The sequence below is a fragment of the Cavia porcellus genome, unplaced genomic scaffold (assembly GCF_034190915.1).
Source record: "Cavia porcellus strain 051 isolate PalLab524CR breed Dunkin Hartley unplaced genomic scaffold, mCavPor4.1 scaffold_1, whole genome shotgun sequence".
In the NCBI taxonomy this organism is placed as follows: Eukaryota; Metazoa; Chordata; class Mammalia; order Rodentia; family Caviidae; genus Cavia; species Cavia porcellus.
In genome coordinates, this window is record NW_026947484.1 from 147,365,363 (window position 1) to 147,383,055 (window position 17,693).

The window sequence follows — 17,693 nt, forward strand, 5'->3', positions numbered from 1 at the left end:
GATAATAAAAAACAAGGAGAGATCTTTTGCAAAAGGAAAAGGACCAGGAGATGGAAGGAGGGTGAAGGTAGACAGGGAAGAGACTGAAAGAGAAGAAATAAGATGTGTTATGTACCTGAAATTCCCCAGGAAGGCTGTGATCATCATGGAATACAAACTTGTGTTAATAAAAAACCAGAAAATAGAAATTGTAAAGAGAAAAGAAACAGTTATACACAATAGGATATAGCCAAAACTTAGCAAAGTTAAGATTTACATCACAGTACGAAACTTCTATCCTAGATTTCAGAGGATGACTTTTCATAGTCCAGTTAACAAATTAACAAGGAAGCACAACTAACTGAAATGCGACCAGGATAGTCCATAGACAAACGTAACTGGGTAAAGGTAAGTTTGGTTCTCATTTGTAAGGTTTTCTGAGTGATCAGGAGATTTAGAGAAATGATTAGTGGCATTTTATTTTACACAGGAATCATTCTTCTCTGTGGAAAATGTGTTAGTAATATCCTTGGCCAAAGTTTGGACCCTGGGGGAGATCTGTAGTCTTCAAACAATTTTTCCCGCTTGCCTCCCTCAGAAAATTTAAGAAGCTTTGTATCTCTCTCACATTTTTATGTTGCCACTTAGAATTTTTCATCACAAGTTTGCAAAGGGTGTAATTTCCAGCATATTGTAAGAGTTTGTAAGATCATGGTTTTAAATTTACCCAAAGAATCAACCCCATAGTGATTTGTTTTTCAACATTATTCACTTTAAATATAGATGAGCTAGTTTTTCCTTGAAAATCAGAAAATTTATATTGTTCTCTTTTCTTCTTGAACTCATATTTTTAGTCCACATCCTCCAAATAATATCACATTGGATGTGACATTATTGAAAAATTTTTATTAAGCATCACAGTCCTGCACATCACACACATTATAATTACATATTTATGAAATTTCACTCAGTCTGTCAAAATGTCTTTGGGCAGAATTACCATTATAATTACAATATACAATTTATACAGTACACAACTGATCTGTTGCTCACACAGTCATAGTGCACAATTGATCAAATAGTAGCAACATTAAAAACTGACACATCTTTTTAAAAATAAGCTTTTATTGAATGCGTATCAGTATAGGGCTTTTTATTGATGTATTGATGGATAAGTATTATTTATTGCTAGAAGGAGACAGTTCCATCCCAACTGTAGTCTAGTCTAGTGTTTAATGCTTTTTGCCATACAAATGCTGAGGTGTTGTGTTCACCGAAAAGAGTAGATGAGGATGAGGGATGTATTGTGGGAATGTTACTCAATTATTAAAACTCCTCCAATTGCATGTCAGATATGTAATAATCTATGATTTAAGTGATTTTTAATGCTCTATCAGGTGACAATTTTGTTCCCTGGTCATCACAGTCATTTTATTTCTCAATGCCACTATAGGCTTCTAATTTTCTGTATTTTGTTCATTCGGGATAACACATTGTAAGAAGATGTGGATACAGGAGAAGAATAACTTCCTGTCCAGGGTGGAAAAAGACAATTGTGCAAAGGGAGTGGAAACAAGACCACAAGTATGTTCACGGGCAGATTAACTTTAGGAAATGTGTGGAAAAGAGAGGAGAGGATATGGAATTGATTTCCTTACAATTCTCCATGCTCTGTAACATTTGGGGCATATTTATGCATCTTGGAGCTGGAGCAAGTGGGTGGATTTATCCTTCTCTGAAGATTTCCATTCACTATTCAGCAGTCTTTTGAATAAAAATAACCAGAGAGTCACTGAGACTAAGGCAGTCCTAAGTAGGTTGGTAATGACAGGGTGGTTAAGGGGTGAGCTTTGCAAACTCTAGCTCTGAAATTTATCCTCTGAGCAAATTATATATAACCTTTCCCCATTTAATTCCTGAGCTGGAAATAAAGGCAATAATGACACCTACTTCATACAATTACTGTGATGAATCAACATATAAAGCTCTTAAAACAGTGTTTAATAGGTAGTAACAACTCAATAAACTAGTGACATTAACATGACATAAAAATGAGGACAATAGTCCCAAAATAAATTAATATTTGATATATCTACATACAGTTACCTAAGATAACGGGTTTAATGGCCAAACCAAACAAAAAGTACACATTTCCAAGGCAGGAATGTGGTACAGTTCTCGCCTAGAATTTGTACTCTTAACAGTGTCATGCTGCCTCTTCAAAATAAATGAAGCAAAAATAAATGAGAAGAAATATGTATCAGTTGTAAGATTATTTTTCCTAGACCGAAGTGGAGAATGTTAGGCAAAATTTATAATATGCTTATTCCCAGAATGGAAGAAGTGGTCATGTGTCCTTTCCTCACTTTTTATAGACAAAGAAATTTCCATTATTTCCACTTAGGATACTTACTCCCAATCTCCACCCCCACACACTTATTACTAAATATATCATCAACTTTTCATGCTTAGAGGTTTAGGGGTTTGGCCTTCCTAGTGTTACTGATGTTTCAGGCAGATCATGTTCAAGAGTTTTATCTTTGTTAAATCGGAATTAGACATGTTTTTCCCAATATTATCTCTTCACTACTTTTAATTATTTCCACCCCTAAATCCCATTCTAAATTTGGGTTTTATGTTTGATAGAATATACAAGCTGAAAAGCACAACAAAGAGCTTGGAAATTGTCATCTAAATAACACTGACTTCAGTAACAGCTGCTAAGATAAAATAAATCCAAGAGAGCCCAGCAACCAGGACACAATTGCTTTCCTTCTTAAAGGGACAGGCAGACTCACAGGAAGCTGTCACTCTAAATCAATACTGCATTTTAATTGATATCAAAGATTTTCAAACCTGAAATTCTGTAAGGCTGTTTTACTCATTAGATAGGAAATTCTAACCCATTATACTTCAATTTGAGCAATTATTTGATGACATCATTGATAGACATTTACAAAGCAGGAAATAAAATCCATCAGGCAGCAAGCCTCCAGATTGTTTCTTTACTGAGACTGTAGAAAAAGAAATTGCATAGTAAAATATAAATAATAAAAGCAAGTGGAAATCTAAATGTGATAAAATTGAATTGCCAATTACAGAATGAAAAAATATAAACTAGCTGATGGCAACATCGCGGCCTTCTGTAGTGTGATTCTCACTACAAAATATTCTTTATTAAAATCATCTCACAAAATACCGGTTTCAAATGATGATAGATAAAACTCTTTTAAGACAATCCAGCATACTAAAATAGAGCCTATTGAATAGATAAATAAAATCAAGATTATTTGTTCTATAAATGTCACTCATTATACGAAAAGATTTATCATACTTTAAACATCTTAACTTCACCAGCACATTTAGAAATTATTTTATTTTTCCTGGAAAATCATCTATTACATAAAGCAAATACTAGCAATAAAACAGTGCTATGGCCTGAAAATGTCAAAATAGCAATAAATCATCTCTCAAAATAGTTGTGTTCTTTCCATATGCTTTAATTTTTCTGGCCTAATTAAAACAGTAAGGAAAGAAAATATAATTCAGTGAAATAGTCATATCATAGACATATATTTCTAATACAAAGCATAAACGGACTTGTTATGGTTTGAATCTTAGATGTCCTTCCAGGATATCATACGTTGAGGGTGATATTGGGAAGAGGTGGAACCTTTAGGAGGTGGGGCTTAGGAAGTTAGATCATTGGGGTGTGCCCTCACAGGGGGTATTGGGCCACAGGCTCCTTTCTCTCTCTCTCTCTCTCTCTGTATCTCTCTCTGTCTCTCTGCTTCCTGGCCAAGTTAGCATCTTACTCCACTATGTCCTTCCAACCAAGATGCTGTGCCTCATCTCTGGCCCCAAAACAAGGGCCAACTCGCTATGGGCTGAACTTCTAAAACTGAGCACAAGTCAATCAGTTTTGCCTTTCTTCTTTCTTTTCTTTTGAAGCAGGGTCTTGCTAAATTGTACAGGCTGGGTTTAAGCATGTGATCTTCCTGCCCCATCCTCCCAAAGTCCTGGGATTAAAGCCATGTGTTACTGTGTGTCCTTCTTTTAAGCTGATTATCACAGGTATTTTGTCATAGCAATAGAAAGCCAGCTTCTCATTTAATCATTCCATTCAGTTAGTGCTTTGTAGCTCAGTCCTCCCTTTGCTTGTCTTCTTTGTGGTGCTGGGGCAAGCCTCACAAATGCTAGGCAAGCACTCTACCAATGAACTGTATCCCCCACCTTTGTTAGCGAGTCCCACATTGCAATCTCATTGATTCGTTTTGCACGCTTGACTATTTCCTCTTTATGATACTTGATCACATTTATACCAATAAAATAAAACATTACTACCTCAGGTCATTCATGAGAATGTTTTTCAGAGAACAGAACAGTGCTTTTGGTGGTAATAATAGCAACCTAATTAAAATGATGGCTTAGAGTACAAAGCACTTACTGTTTACTAAACAAAATACTCACAGGGAGGTGTCTCAGGTTGATGTCATTGTGTACTCAGTGGCCAAGCCTGGACTTCAGCCTACAGAGTCTGACTCAAGTGCTTAAAGAATGTTCCACTTTCCTACAACGCTACAATGCCATTATTCTGTCTTCCTAGGAGATGCTTGCGCTTCATGAACAGATACCTTTTCTTATCTTATATCCCCCAATAGCTGGCAAACAGTAATCATTTGATAAATATTCATTAAGCCATTGAGGTCAATTTCAAGTTGGAGGAGGCAGACGATGACAGTGTGAAATAAAAGTGCGCTTATGTACACAACTAAATCAGTTTGAATATTTCAAGTTAATGCTGAATCTTTGTGCTCTGCAGTTTTTCAATAGATTCAGCAGAATTGAAAAACATTTGGGGTTATTTATAGTCTCTCTCTCCACTGCAAGGTCCTTAATTGGCTGAACAAAGCTTTGGGTTTAAATTAGCAAATTTAAAAGAGCAGAGTGAGCTAAATTGTTCTGTATGAGAAAGGTTTAGAGAGGCCAATCCAGCACACTTAGGTTTGTGTGCAGGTATGCCTATGACTGACTCTGTGACTCTGTGTGGGTGAATGTGTGTGTGTGTGTGTGTGTGTGTGTGTGTGTGTGTGTGTGTTTTGCTAGGGAAGAGGGGATTGAGCTAAAGCAAGGTGGCTGGAGGAAAGACCAGAGAGGATGTATGTTTGGCAGTAATTTTTTAAAAAGTGAAGCATTATAAGCTATATCACAAGACCACAATAGGTTTTCATTTAAACTATAAAACTCATTAAACTGGGCATAGTGTTGTGCACTTGTAGTCTTAGCTGCTCCGGAGGCTGGGATAAGAGGTGCACTCGAGCCCAGGAGTTAAGAGTAGTTTAGGTGACATAGGGAGACCCTGTCAAAAAGAAGTAAGAAAGTCATATCATGCTCAACATGATTGAATATCAAAAATGAGCTTTCATCAAGAAAACAACATAACTGGAGTGTTAGGTCAGAATTCATGACAGTCCAGAGTGCTCAAACTCATTATCTGTATATCATGCTATATACATGTGGGTATTCATGTGTATAGATTTTGAATGTATAAACACTGCATTTATTAAAGGTGTGTGCTGTCTGTCTTAGAAATGGTTCGAGAACTATTCTGATCAAAAAAAATCTGACCACTTTTCTATGATGGTACCTTATAAACTGCTTGACTTATCTAGGTATTGTCAAGTTTTGCATGGCATATTTTAAACATCAACTTTGGGACAAATATAAACTTGGAACAAAAATGTTAGCACTTGATAAAATTCATCAAGTGTTCTTACTCAAAAAGAATCCTTTCGAAAGGAATCATGCGGCAAAACAGCAGACCTGATGAAAATCAAAAGCATTAAGACAGGAAGGGTCAGAAGCATGAAACACCCAGGCATCTGTCTGCTGATCTGGCTATTTGTGACAGGGTGGTGATTTGGGAGAGGGGAGGGGGCAGTTTGCTTTTCTGGGCTTTCACTTGGTGGAAGTGGCAGGATAGGTAACAGCGGCAGTTTGTTTTTCTTACAAACCCAGCCAGCACTTTGAAAGCAGCACACCCTGTCATTTTACCCGCTACTACTACTACTACTGGCCTAAATCCAGAGATTGACCAGAAATGAATAATTTTTGGATATGCAGATAACAGAGACAGCTAGTCAGAGAAGCCACGTCCCATTAAGTTTAAGGATATGTTTTCAAAGTCAGAGAGCACAGCTGGCAGTCTGGTCTGCAGGTAGGTGAGATCTGCTAGTAGGGTATGGTCTGGCGCTCTAATTTACTGCCTGGTTTGCATGTCCCTAATCCTTGGAGTAGGTCTTCATCATTCTCCACCCATGGAGAAGACTCTGAAGCCTCTTGTAGCTTGAACTCTGTCCCATCCTGTTTTTCAGTGAATCATTGATAGCATTAAATTGATCTTACAACTAAAACTGATATGACTGCCTAGCTCATGTCATGTAAGACTTACTTTATCAACCCCACTATCCTGCAAAGACAGCCCTGGCCGGAACACAAAAGTAATGAAAGGAAGACCAATAAGCACAGATGACTCAGCTCACATTCTCATCTGATGTAGGACACAGGCCCTAACAAGAAAAGTACTTCACTAGGTCCAGAAATCACTGCTATTGAAATTATCTAGATGGTATGTATTACAGCAGAAAGCTCTTATGAGTGTGCTCATTATTAGCCAGACTTGAATATGCATGCTAGTTAAAACTGTGTGGCCCAAATGCTTGCTGGGTTATCTGAAACACTTGCATTTGAGGAAGCTAAATGAATAGGATATAGAGTAATCAGAAGCTACTTTCGCAAAATTAAAGTATTTTCAAATCATAGTATATACTTTCATAAATTCATATATAGCAGAAGTTAGAAGATGGAAAGCAAATGCTCTTTTCTCCTACCTCTCTCCGAAACTCACAATGAACAGTTAGTTGCTTAACAGTCCTCAAGTGCAGGCATGAGGAGCTGGGCTTTGGAAGTGAACATGACCAATGCAGTCTTTGCCTTTATGGGATCTGTATTTTAGTGGCAGAAGACAGGACTACAAGTAAGGAAACAAAAAATTCAAATCTTAGGCTATGTTCAGGCTATCCTCAAATTATTTATTTTGCTTTGTATATCTGATAGGATCTTGATCACAAGTCACTGGAGGTCCTGGGGGTGAAGTCAAACTTTGCAGAATTCACTCCAGCCTTTACCACACTTACTTAGAATATGATTGCTAATGGTAAGGTCGTAACAGGTTGTATTAGTCTTGCTTATTGAGCTAATGGTTTTAGCTAATCAAGGGGAGAGTTCTGGGGGTTGGGGGTGGGGTACTAGGAATCGAATTTGGGACCTTGAGTTTGCCAGGTCGGCGTGGGGCTGTATTCCTGGCCCCGTTCAATGCTATTTCAAAGAACAACTGTGATATTTCTTTCTTAAGAGGACTCTTACAAACCCTCTTGGGACCAAGGGAAACCACCCCTATCCCCAAGCAGTTGTCTGGAGCGAGGTAATCCTTGGCAGTAACTGGCTTCTCCCTAGACCCAGCCCTGCACAAAAAGCTTCCTACCAAGCCCTGCTGTGGTTGTCATTACCTGTAGCATCTTGTCTTCAACCTAGACCCAAGGCAAAGAGGAGGATTCCCTAGACTTTGAAGGGGTCAACGTGGCCCACTCCTTTTCTTACCTTAATCTTTCATCCAGGACTGGGGACACTTGCCTATAAACTGGGGCAAGCACTCCCTCTTTTCTCGGTTTACAGTGTATTTTTGTGTTCTCACCTACATTTTTAATTTCAAAGAGCCTCCTTACAATGCCAAACCTGTTTTTCTCCTTTTGAGTAATAAATATTTCTTTGTGTTTATAACCCAATTCACCTCCTGTCTCTTTTTCATCTTGCATCTTCCCTTCCCTTGGGAATTTTAGGCTCACATGGGCCGCCGATCTGGGGAAGGACTGGCCAGACCCTGGCAAGGCGCAGCACTCGTGATTTTCTTTGCACGCATGTTGCTGAATCGGTGTAGGGCATTTCTGCATAAACTTCTGGACCGCGAGTGCCATTTCTTCTTCTAGGTCCTTTCCATTGCCTTCATTTTCCATGCACTGCTGCTGGGTTGTTTGCACCCACCATTTCAAAAGCAGGAACCTTCCTTCCCCTAGAGTGTAACCTAATTCTGGCGCCGGCTGGTGTTTGGTTTATTCCTCCACGTGGCTCTTATGGGAGCTTCATTTTTTGCTCCTAGGATGGGACTGGGATACAGCGGCAGGGTGGGGAATCACGGAACGTGCTCGGAGGCGGCCAGGACCCCTGGCCCCCTGGGGCCCCAGGAGCCGAGGGCGTGGGGAGGGGATGGGAAGAAGGGTTGGGCTGGGTGAATCAGAGGGCGTAACAGGTGTCTCAGCCGCAGCTGCGCTAGCCGCTCGCTGGGGCTCCAGGGACAGGGTTTTCATTTTCTCCGGGTTTTTTTGGAGGTGAGAAGGCGGCTCCGAGGGGGCCCTCCTTTCCGCCAATGCAGGCCACGGTTGTTCGTCGCCTAGCAACTGGCGGAGCCAATCAGCGACGGCCGGGCCTGCGGCGCCGACGCGGGGCGGGTTGGGAACTAGAGAACCTGCCGCGGCAAGGGGCGGTGCCAGAGGCGGGGCGAAGGCCGCTGGGCGTGCGGCGGGAGGGAGGCGGGAGCCCGCAGCGGAGCTTGTGCGGGCCCGCAGGGCTGCGGGAGTTGCGCGAGGGAGCCGCGAGCGGTGCCTCCTCGCCGCTCCCGGGCTGTGACGGTGAACGGCGTGCTCCGCGGCGGGGACTGTGACGCGGCCATCGCGGGGGCGTGGGCCCGGCAGGCGGGAGGCGGGCGCGGCGGGCTGGGAGGCGAGTGTCTGCCCCCGTCGGCGCCCGGCTGCGCGGCCAGGGGCTCGGCGTGGCCGTTGGAAGGCGCGGGCGAGCGTCGGCCCCGCCGCGCCCGGAGCCGGAGGTGGGAGGTAGGTGCGGGCCCTGCGATCGCTTCTGCTGGAGGTCGCCGCTGCGCCCTCGAGCCCCAATCTCTCCGGGATGGAGAGGGAGTGGCGCCTGGCCAGGGATAAGAAGCCACGCGGGGACGTGGAGGAGGTGAGGGTGGCCAGTTGGGGGCCTGCTGGGACTCGGCGATTTGCCGGTGCCAACCACAGGAGGCAGTCGTTAGAATGAGTTATGGAGTTGCCCCTGGTTGCTACTTCAGTAAGCACCCCAATAAGATAGTGGTGTAATTTAAAGTCCAGGGGAGAGCTTACATCATTGAAGAGGCAGGAATATTTGAGAAAATTGTGGTTTAGAATTTTCTGGTAAAGTACAGTAAACCGAATTGTGTGTGAGTTCCTGCATCTCTTTGAAACTGTGGGTATCGCCCAGTTATGCAAGTCACTTTGGGCCCAGGAATTAGAATCTGCTACATAAAAGTGCACTGAGCACACATGTAGACATTTTTATATTACTCTACTACTCCAGTTTTAAGGTTTGTGAGCGTGAATGTCAAAGTCATTGCTAGCAATGGAGATACAATTCTTGGTCAATGAGAAAACTGAGATTTCCCTAGAGGGGTTCAGAAGTGGAAGGGTGCTGGCTTCTTGGACTTTAGAGTTGCTAGGCTCCACCCAGCAATTCAGGTTAGAGTCTGTGTCTGGAGTTGGCTGTGAATGGTGAACACTGCCATGGGGCCCTTCTTGGTTCTTGTAGAAGAGACTGGAGGTGGAAAAAAATCCTAGCAGTCTTATAATAATAATTTGATTCTGAATCTTAGAAATCTGTATGACTTGACATGTTTAAAAGACTGCCTCAGATTTGCAAAGAATGAGATCCGGAGAGAAAAGAAATGCCCCTGAAGTTTAGATCAAGCTATCTTGAAATTCAGAAGTTAGATTTATAAACTTGGATCCAGCCCACAAAACTTAATCCATCAAATCTTATTCTAGAGCTATCAGCCTGCAGGCCTAAGAAGCTTAGGTTATTCATTCAAACTAAACATGTAAAAAGCCAAACTTACCTCCACACTTAGTTCTGTCGCCCTTTCCACAAGGGGGACAGTTCTTTTTCTTGAATGGCAGGGCCTTTTCAGCCAAGTCATTTAATACCTTTTTTCCCTTCCTCTTTCTCCATCTGTGCAGTGAAGATAATAAAGCCCTAGGATTAAGTAACAAGAGTGAAGCAGCCTGAAGATAACTGCAAAGACTTAATTATTCTAGGATGAAATGTGAAGATCTCATAACACATTGCGTCTTGTGACAAGACTTGTTAAGCACATTGTGTTCTAAACATGCTGAGGCAGATATATATAAAATGTTAACTGTTAAGATCGCTGCCTACAGGCCTGAAATCCAGCACAGTCAGATTATGAATTTGGGTTCTCCTAAGATCTAACAGCCTTCTCTTTGACCAGAACTGTGACCTAGGTTTTATAAAAATACATATTTGAGTACCTTCTATATAATATGCATCTAGAAATAAAAAAATGAAAAGACACTACACCAGAATAGTGTGACTTTAATTTATTCTTCATGCTTATATTGGAGCAATAAACTGGGCGTGGTGGTGCACGCCTATAATCCAAACTGGTGGGGCAGCTGAGGTTGGAGAATTGCTTGAGTCCAGCTTAGACCCATCATAGAAAGGAGAAAAAGTCCCAGGAACAGTTTGAAAGCTTTTTAAGGTGGAGTTTTTCTGTATCTTTAACAGCTATGCAACTGACTTACTAGTTTGATTATTTTTCATGATACAAAAGTTTTATACCCTGTGAGTTTCTTTTGTGTTTCTGACAGTCCTAGTATTAGCTGGCAGTAAAGATAGAGAAACACAGTACATCGTTCATTAGTAATGGAAAACAGCCTGGAAGTGTGCTTTAGTATCAGCAGGTTTACTGAATTATGCATTAGTGATTCTTTTAATTGCACTTATTAAGCACTATGCTGATACCTACCATACCTCAAGATAAAAGGTAATTGTTGCCTTGAGTTTGCATATAGGATAACAAAAGAAAAGGGGGAAAATGCAAATAGGAGAAGGATTTAGAGAAGAATTTCAGCTGTGTCTCAATGGAGGAGGAGTTTACCAAGCAGTTGGTATGTTCAATAGTATGGGGTGAGGGATTGCAGATGGCTTGGTGGGGTCAGACTCAGGTGCGATTGTGATAGTGATAAGGTTCAGGAAAGGGGCTGTGAGCTTTGAGTAGCAGGTAATAGGAAACTTTGAAATGGTTTTGAGGAATTTTACTTTAGAAGAGTATTTGTAACAAATAATCTGATCTGAAAGCATTCTGAACAGGGACTGTTCAAGCAGTATCTAAAAGCAGGTGCCTCACAAAGGTGAAAAATACTTCATTGAAACCTTTAGACATTTTAGGAAAATGGAAATAATCATACAACAGACTCCTACTGAATATCTTCCGTTGTTATGACGGATACAGGGATTCCAAGATAAGCTATGACTCCTTAAGAAGTTACGAGTATAACAGTGAGCAAAGGCTGGAAAATAACAGGTTTAAGTGTAGGATTCTGAGATAAGGAATAAATTGTCTTACAAGTTAACAAAAGTAAGTTAAACTAAAACCAGTTAAACAGAATAATCTTAAGTAAAATCGTACAGTTTTCCTTAATTCTTGCTTCAGGTTTCCTCTCCCACCTCCCTCATGTTCTCCCAAAGTGTGTTTGGTTTGACCTTAGGATTCCTGGCTGTGTAATCTTGTACCTCATTTGTGAGGAGTGGTAATCATACCATCTAATTTGTATAGTTATGATAATTAGATAAATGTTAGTCTCCTCACATTGCCTACAAAATAGCTTATACTGATTGTACGCTTAATACTGTTTTTTGTTTTGTTTTGATCTTTTAAGATAGAATCTTGCTGTGTAGTTGAGGCTGGTCTTGAACTCACCACGTGACCCAGGCTGGTGATCCTCCTACCCCACCGTCCCCTGCGCTGGGATTTTAGGTGTGTGCCACTACACCTAGCTATTATTTCCATTTGATATAAAAGTGATGTCATTAATCAATTGGAGAACAGAATGATGACTGATGACTTCTAAACCTGCTCCTGTGTCCTTTGGTTTCTGGGCAAGGCCTGGAGTTTATCTCTGTTTGAATGTCTTGGGCGATTTCTCTCAACCCACTGAGTTCTGCTGAAATCTTATCTCCACACACTTACCCAAACCCAGTCTTATTAACTTTGCTCTTCTGTTTTCTTTATCTAAATGACACTGTTATCTGTTTGGGACCGAAGATGGTTTATATGCTAGTCACCCTGTGCTATCCAGCCTTTAAAGTATTTTTCTTTCTTAGTACTCACAGTTATTGGTTGAAATCTGCCAGTCAGCCCCTACCCATTAATTTCACCATTTGCCTTATCTTCCTTGAATCATTTTGTTTTCATATTCTAAAAGTGCTTTTTAAAGAAGAGGATGTGGTGTATAGCAAAAAAAATTATTTTGAAAAACTACCTGCATAATTCCTGGCATACAGTGTACAATAAAAAAATATCTTTGTGCCAGTGTTGCTAAAAGCAGAACTTATTTTTGGAAACATTGGGTTTGGAGGAATTTTCACAGAATATTGTTCTAATAAAATTATGTGACTGCATATGATATTTAGATTATATACAGTCTAAATGACTGTAATGTAATCTACAATGCTTATAATAGCCACTGCATAGAATCTTTATACTGCATGAGTCTTATTTGTCCATCTTTTGCTATTAATTTTAATCTCCTGTCCAATGTTTTGGACTATCCCTGTAGGATCTAGAATAAAAAAGTGAGACAGCGCCTTAGAAATTAAGTATACCCATCCTCAGGCATGTTATTTTGTTATGAGGAGATTTGTATCATTCACTTAGGATCCTCGCTGTCAAGAGGAAGCCAGAGTCTTTGAGGCTTTGGATTTTGTTATCTTTCTCATCAAATAACCTGGGCTTTTGTTAGCTCCCTTCTTGGTTTGCAACCAAGTAAATGACCTAATTTCAGTTCTTCCATCTGTAAAATAGTGTCATACCTACTGTTGTAGGTAGCTGCTGTAGGGCTTAAGTGACAGCTGAGGATCCACATCTGGCATGCAGCACATACTCAGCATTCATCACTTTCTTTGCTGCTACCTTTACATAAGAAACTAGTACAGTTTCTAACTCCCAGTGCGTGAATCCTTTGCAAACCTATGAATGGCTTCATAGATCTTCTGTGACTGTAGCCCTGCCTGTGCTTGAAAGCGAGGAGGGTCATCGGCTTTGGCTTCTGTGACCCAAAGCAATTTAATTTAGCCCCTGAATTGGCAGGGCTCTTGGTGCCTCGAGAGCCAGACTGCCTGGGTAACGTTTAAAATTATTTGAAATATTTAAGGTGCTACATATATTTTTAGAATTTTATGAAAATACAGTTAAATTAGTTTATATTTCATGACTTAACGACTATTTCTCTTAGTGTACCACTTAATATGGAGATAGGATGTGACAATATATTTAAAAATTATATTGTTACAGTTCCCTAATGTGTGGGAACTACTTTTTTCACTTTATAATCCTCAAACTCATCTGTGTTGTATCACTGAAGTTTCTGATGACCACATAATACCTAGTTGGGATTGTCCCATCTTGTACACCGCACTCATGCTTTTCTGCAATTTCCTTCTTCACAGTTCAGTGGTTATTTTCCTTAAAACCTTCTTACCATTCTTGCTCCACGCCTTGTTACCTTTATTATCATTCTGCACATTCTCGTCACTTTCGTTACCACTGTGTACTTTTCACTATTATGCTTGCTTTGCACTTTCTTTGGAGCCATACTGGATTGAATAGTACCACACAGTACTATATATGCTTTAAAAACAAAACAAAACCACAGAAAAAGACTTCACAACAAGTGTATAGAGATCTATCTGTAACCAAGATCTCGACGAGAGGAAACCATGACCATGTGTCAAAGCGAGCAGGGAAGATAGTGTTCATGTTCACCCAGTGTGGAGACTAGGAATGGTTTGCAAACAGACGCATGCATGTACCAAGGTTTTACTGTTTTCTGTTCGTTCAGTACACTGCCGCTTATTTTGTGGGTGGGTATTGGAGTTGTTTGCAGAATTATGTCCTGTATTGCTCCAACATGGTAAAAAATGCTGCTGCACCTGAACACATCTCTGGCCATACGTACACAAGAGTGTCTCTTTGTTTTTACTCTGGAGTAGACCTGCTGGCTGTAGAACATGTGAGTAAGATGTATGAATGTTCACCTGACATACTGTTTCTTCTCAGAGGTTCCCCACTTACCTCCAAGGTTTATGTGCCAGGCATTTCTTAGGAATGTTCTTTTCAACCTTCCTTTAGCACTCAGGAACACTTTTATATTATTTTGGGGCTCCCGTTTATAAGATCCTCAGATGAGGATTATATACCCAGAAAATTTTGTACTCTTAACTGCATAACAGAGTTTTAATTTATACTGAACCACATTCTATAGAATCCACCAGTGATTCTGAAACTGAATTGGAATCGCATGAAGATACTGTTAAAAGTGTTTTCTACTTCCCACCCCAAGAGCCTGGAGTAGTGCATGAGGATTTTTTTTTTCCAACAAATTCTCAGGTGATACTTCAGGAACTGTGCTTTGAGAGCTACAAGCAGTCACTGGATCTTGGCTAAATAGTTGAAAAATCATTAGATTTCTGAGTTATGTTTGTTTGTTTGTTTTGTTTTAATGCCTTTTAGTAAATGCTGCCCCTTTGAATGAAATACCAATAAATAGTATTTTTTAAAATATGATTCGGACTTCTGAACTTTTAACCTTATAAGGTAAAAGAGACAAATAGTTTTTTTCTTTATCTGAATAATCCTGTTATAAGACTGTGATTCCCACTGTTCCTCTGTATACATAGGAAGAATTTGAAGTTGCACGTCTCTAAATTGTCATGCTCTTAATTCACACCCTGAAACACCTTGCCACTTCTCTGAGTTGGCACCTATCAAAATTAGATTGAAAGCTCTTCTAAGTTGCAGCATGGCTAAAGTGGTAAGACTGGTCTGTCGTGATAGTGCATTCCTTACAGTTGTAATGTGTCATTGAACTTGGTTGGGTTTTCATGCAGCAAATTTGATTGAACTGTAATAAATTAGTGATGGTAATTTATATGAAGGTGGGTTACAAGAAGTATGACCTGCTCTCCTGAAGCAGAAATGCACTCTCGTTGCTTGTTGCATAAAAGGTTGGTAGAGGAAAAATACTGTTTTTTGAAGAGAGTGTTAATAGTTATAAGCAAAAGTAAGTCCCTGTCTTTTCCTTCTGCCAAGTTGAAGTAGTAACTAAGCCAGGGCAGACTCCACCTGTACTAGATCTGTTGATATTCTGTGACTTTTGGGTAAAGTCTGATTTCTTGCAAACTGCTGGGTAAAGTCTGATTTCTATATTCTGTTTTCTGTCTCGCTGATGGGCTAGGTGTTCACACACATTCTTGAAGACATGTTTTGACATAGCAGGCCATTTGTGTGAACTGCATTATCCTGGCTCATGAGTGTGAATGGCTGTGGAATAGGTGTGAGAAGTGTACTGGATTGATGGAGTTTGCCATTTATCTTAACTGAGATTTCCCTTAGAAGACAAGAGCACTGCTTTGTGTATGGAAGTGCTGGTCTTTTACCCCCTAGCCCACACCTGACTATCCTATCCCCAGGAATGACATTTGTAATGGTTTATAACTTCTGTAGACCTTTCTCTTGGATTTGTATGATTTGATTTAACAAAAAATGGCGATCATATTATTGTCATAATTTGTTTTTGTACTGTGCACGCAAATCTTCTTCATTCTCTTAATGATCCTGGAGAAGCTCTTTTGGTTTTTAGTGTATGCATTGGGCTTTACACCTTTCCTCAAGATGGATATTAAGATTGTGTTTAGCTTCTTGCTGAGCCAAATAGCATTGCAGTCTGTCTATGCTGTCTGTTGTGCTCACTCACTCGGATGATTGATCATGATAGAACAGATATCTAAAAGTATAATTGCTTAGCAGAAAGATTTACTCTTCAGATTTTTGAAGCTTGTTTTCTAAAATAATTTCTGACCTCTGGAAAGTTCTGGATCCACTATGTAATTATCTGCATAACTTGAGAAAATCTGTATAGTTTCTAACTAGATTTCGCCCAACCGGCCTTTTTGAAGAAAAATTTTTAATTATTCATTGCCACTCTACTCTCAGTTTTGCTGTTTGATAGTGGTACCCTTCATTCCCTTTGCCTCTTGGCCTCACTTTTAAAAACACAGATTTTTTTTTATTATATGAAAAGCATTCACTTATATAAAATTTAGGCGAGACAAAGAGAAAAATTGCCATAGTATCTTTTTTTCTGTGTGTGAAAGTGTATAAAGAACTCCCCTTCCTATTCCTAGGTTGGTCTACCCTTCTAGTCTTTTCTGTTCTTGAACAAACACCTATATTTATTTGGGGGGTTAGGGTACCGGAGATTGAACTCGCAACCTTGGGCTTGCCAGACAGGTGCTGTGCCACAGAGTTATATTCGAAGCCCAAATATATATATTTATAACAGAAATTTTACACATTTTTAAGAGGCCAAAAAGATCACGTTGAATATTGTTCTTGTGCTTTATTATGAACAAAACAGGCCTTTTCAAGTTAGTAAAATCGCTAAAAGTAGGTAACTTTTATTGTTCTTCTGTGTTTACAAGACTGTTTTAAACCCTTTAGGTGTATAAGATTACTTGTTAGAATGATTAAGTAAATTTATCAATTAATTTTGCTGTCGAGCCATCTAATAATTCTGTAAAACTGATTTTACTCCTCTTATGCAGATGAGAAAAACGAGGCCGAGAGATTTGCTGTTCAGGGTCATTCAGTTTGTAAGGGGCAGAACTATGGCTTGAAACCAGGAGGTGTGATTTTGGGTCCTTGTTTTTAACCATTGTGCCATGTGGTTTCTCAAGGTTACGTAAGGAATTTGAAGTATAGCAGGTAGCTCCCAAAGCTAAGAAGGTACTTTTATAATAGTAAATTTTGGTTAGAAGTTTCACTGAGTTGTATCCCTCAACCCGAAGTAGGGTAGACATGAAATATTTTACCGTAATATGTGACTTTGCACTGTTTTGGGCAGTCTTTGCCTGGTTGAAAAATACAGTGAGAGTCCCATCTGGGAGGCTCTGTATAGTACAATGAGACTCGAATGGGCCCTGCGTCTGGGTGGATTGGAATCCTGCCTTTGCTACATTCTAATTCTGTGCCCTTGAAAAAATTACCCAAGATGCCTGCCTCAGTTTTCTTATCTGTGAAAGGAAAATCATGATACAACACTGGGTCATGGTGAGGACTGACTTCATAAAGCATCTAGGCAGTACTGGCACCTGTGTTTCTTAGATGGCTACTCTCTGTCGCCCTTAGACTGTCCTGGTCTTCCACCTGTTTTCCTGGTAAGTACCTGTGAAAACCCAAGTAAGTAGGTATTACCACCTTTTCTTACAGGTGAGGAAACCACTTGGAAAGAGTCTTGTAGTAAGTGAGCAGGTCAGGCTGTGACCTGATGGATGTCTTGTCACCAGTTCAGATTGGGGAGTTCATTTGAGATTCAGGCACCTTGAGGAACGCGCTCAGAGTTACAAAAAATGACTAAATGCGCCTTTTATTCTCAGGTGCGCCTGCACCGAAACCTTGCTGACTTGGACTTTGTGTCCACGGGAAATCACCCACTCCAGCCGGAACCAAAGTGTAGCCATCTGAGGCTTCACTTTTTCCTAACCCAGTC

At 40.2% G+C, this 17,693-nt stretch overlaps 1 protein-coding gene across 5 annotated transcripts in view; it reads left to right on the forward strand.

Annotated features, from left to right (window-relative positions):
- Positions 1–8,710: 8,710 nt before the first annotated feature.
- The window catches only part of Ssx2ip (SSX family member 2 interacting protein), a 39,382-nt gene continuing 30,399 nt past the window's right edge, over positions 8,711–17,693 (forward strand). For 3 of the 5 annotated variants that reach the window (XM_063257538.1, XM_063257546.1, XM_063257549.1), the window contains exon 1: positions 8,711–8,924. The gene's annotated coding sequence lies outside the window, so the exon portion shown is untranslated. Of the gene's footprint in view, positions 8,925–11,804; positions 11,903–17,693 lie in introns of all 5 variants that reach the window. The other 2 variants (XM_063257542.1, XM_063257553.1) reach the window with 1 other exon arrangement.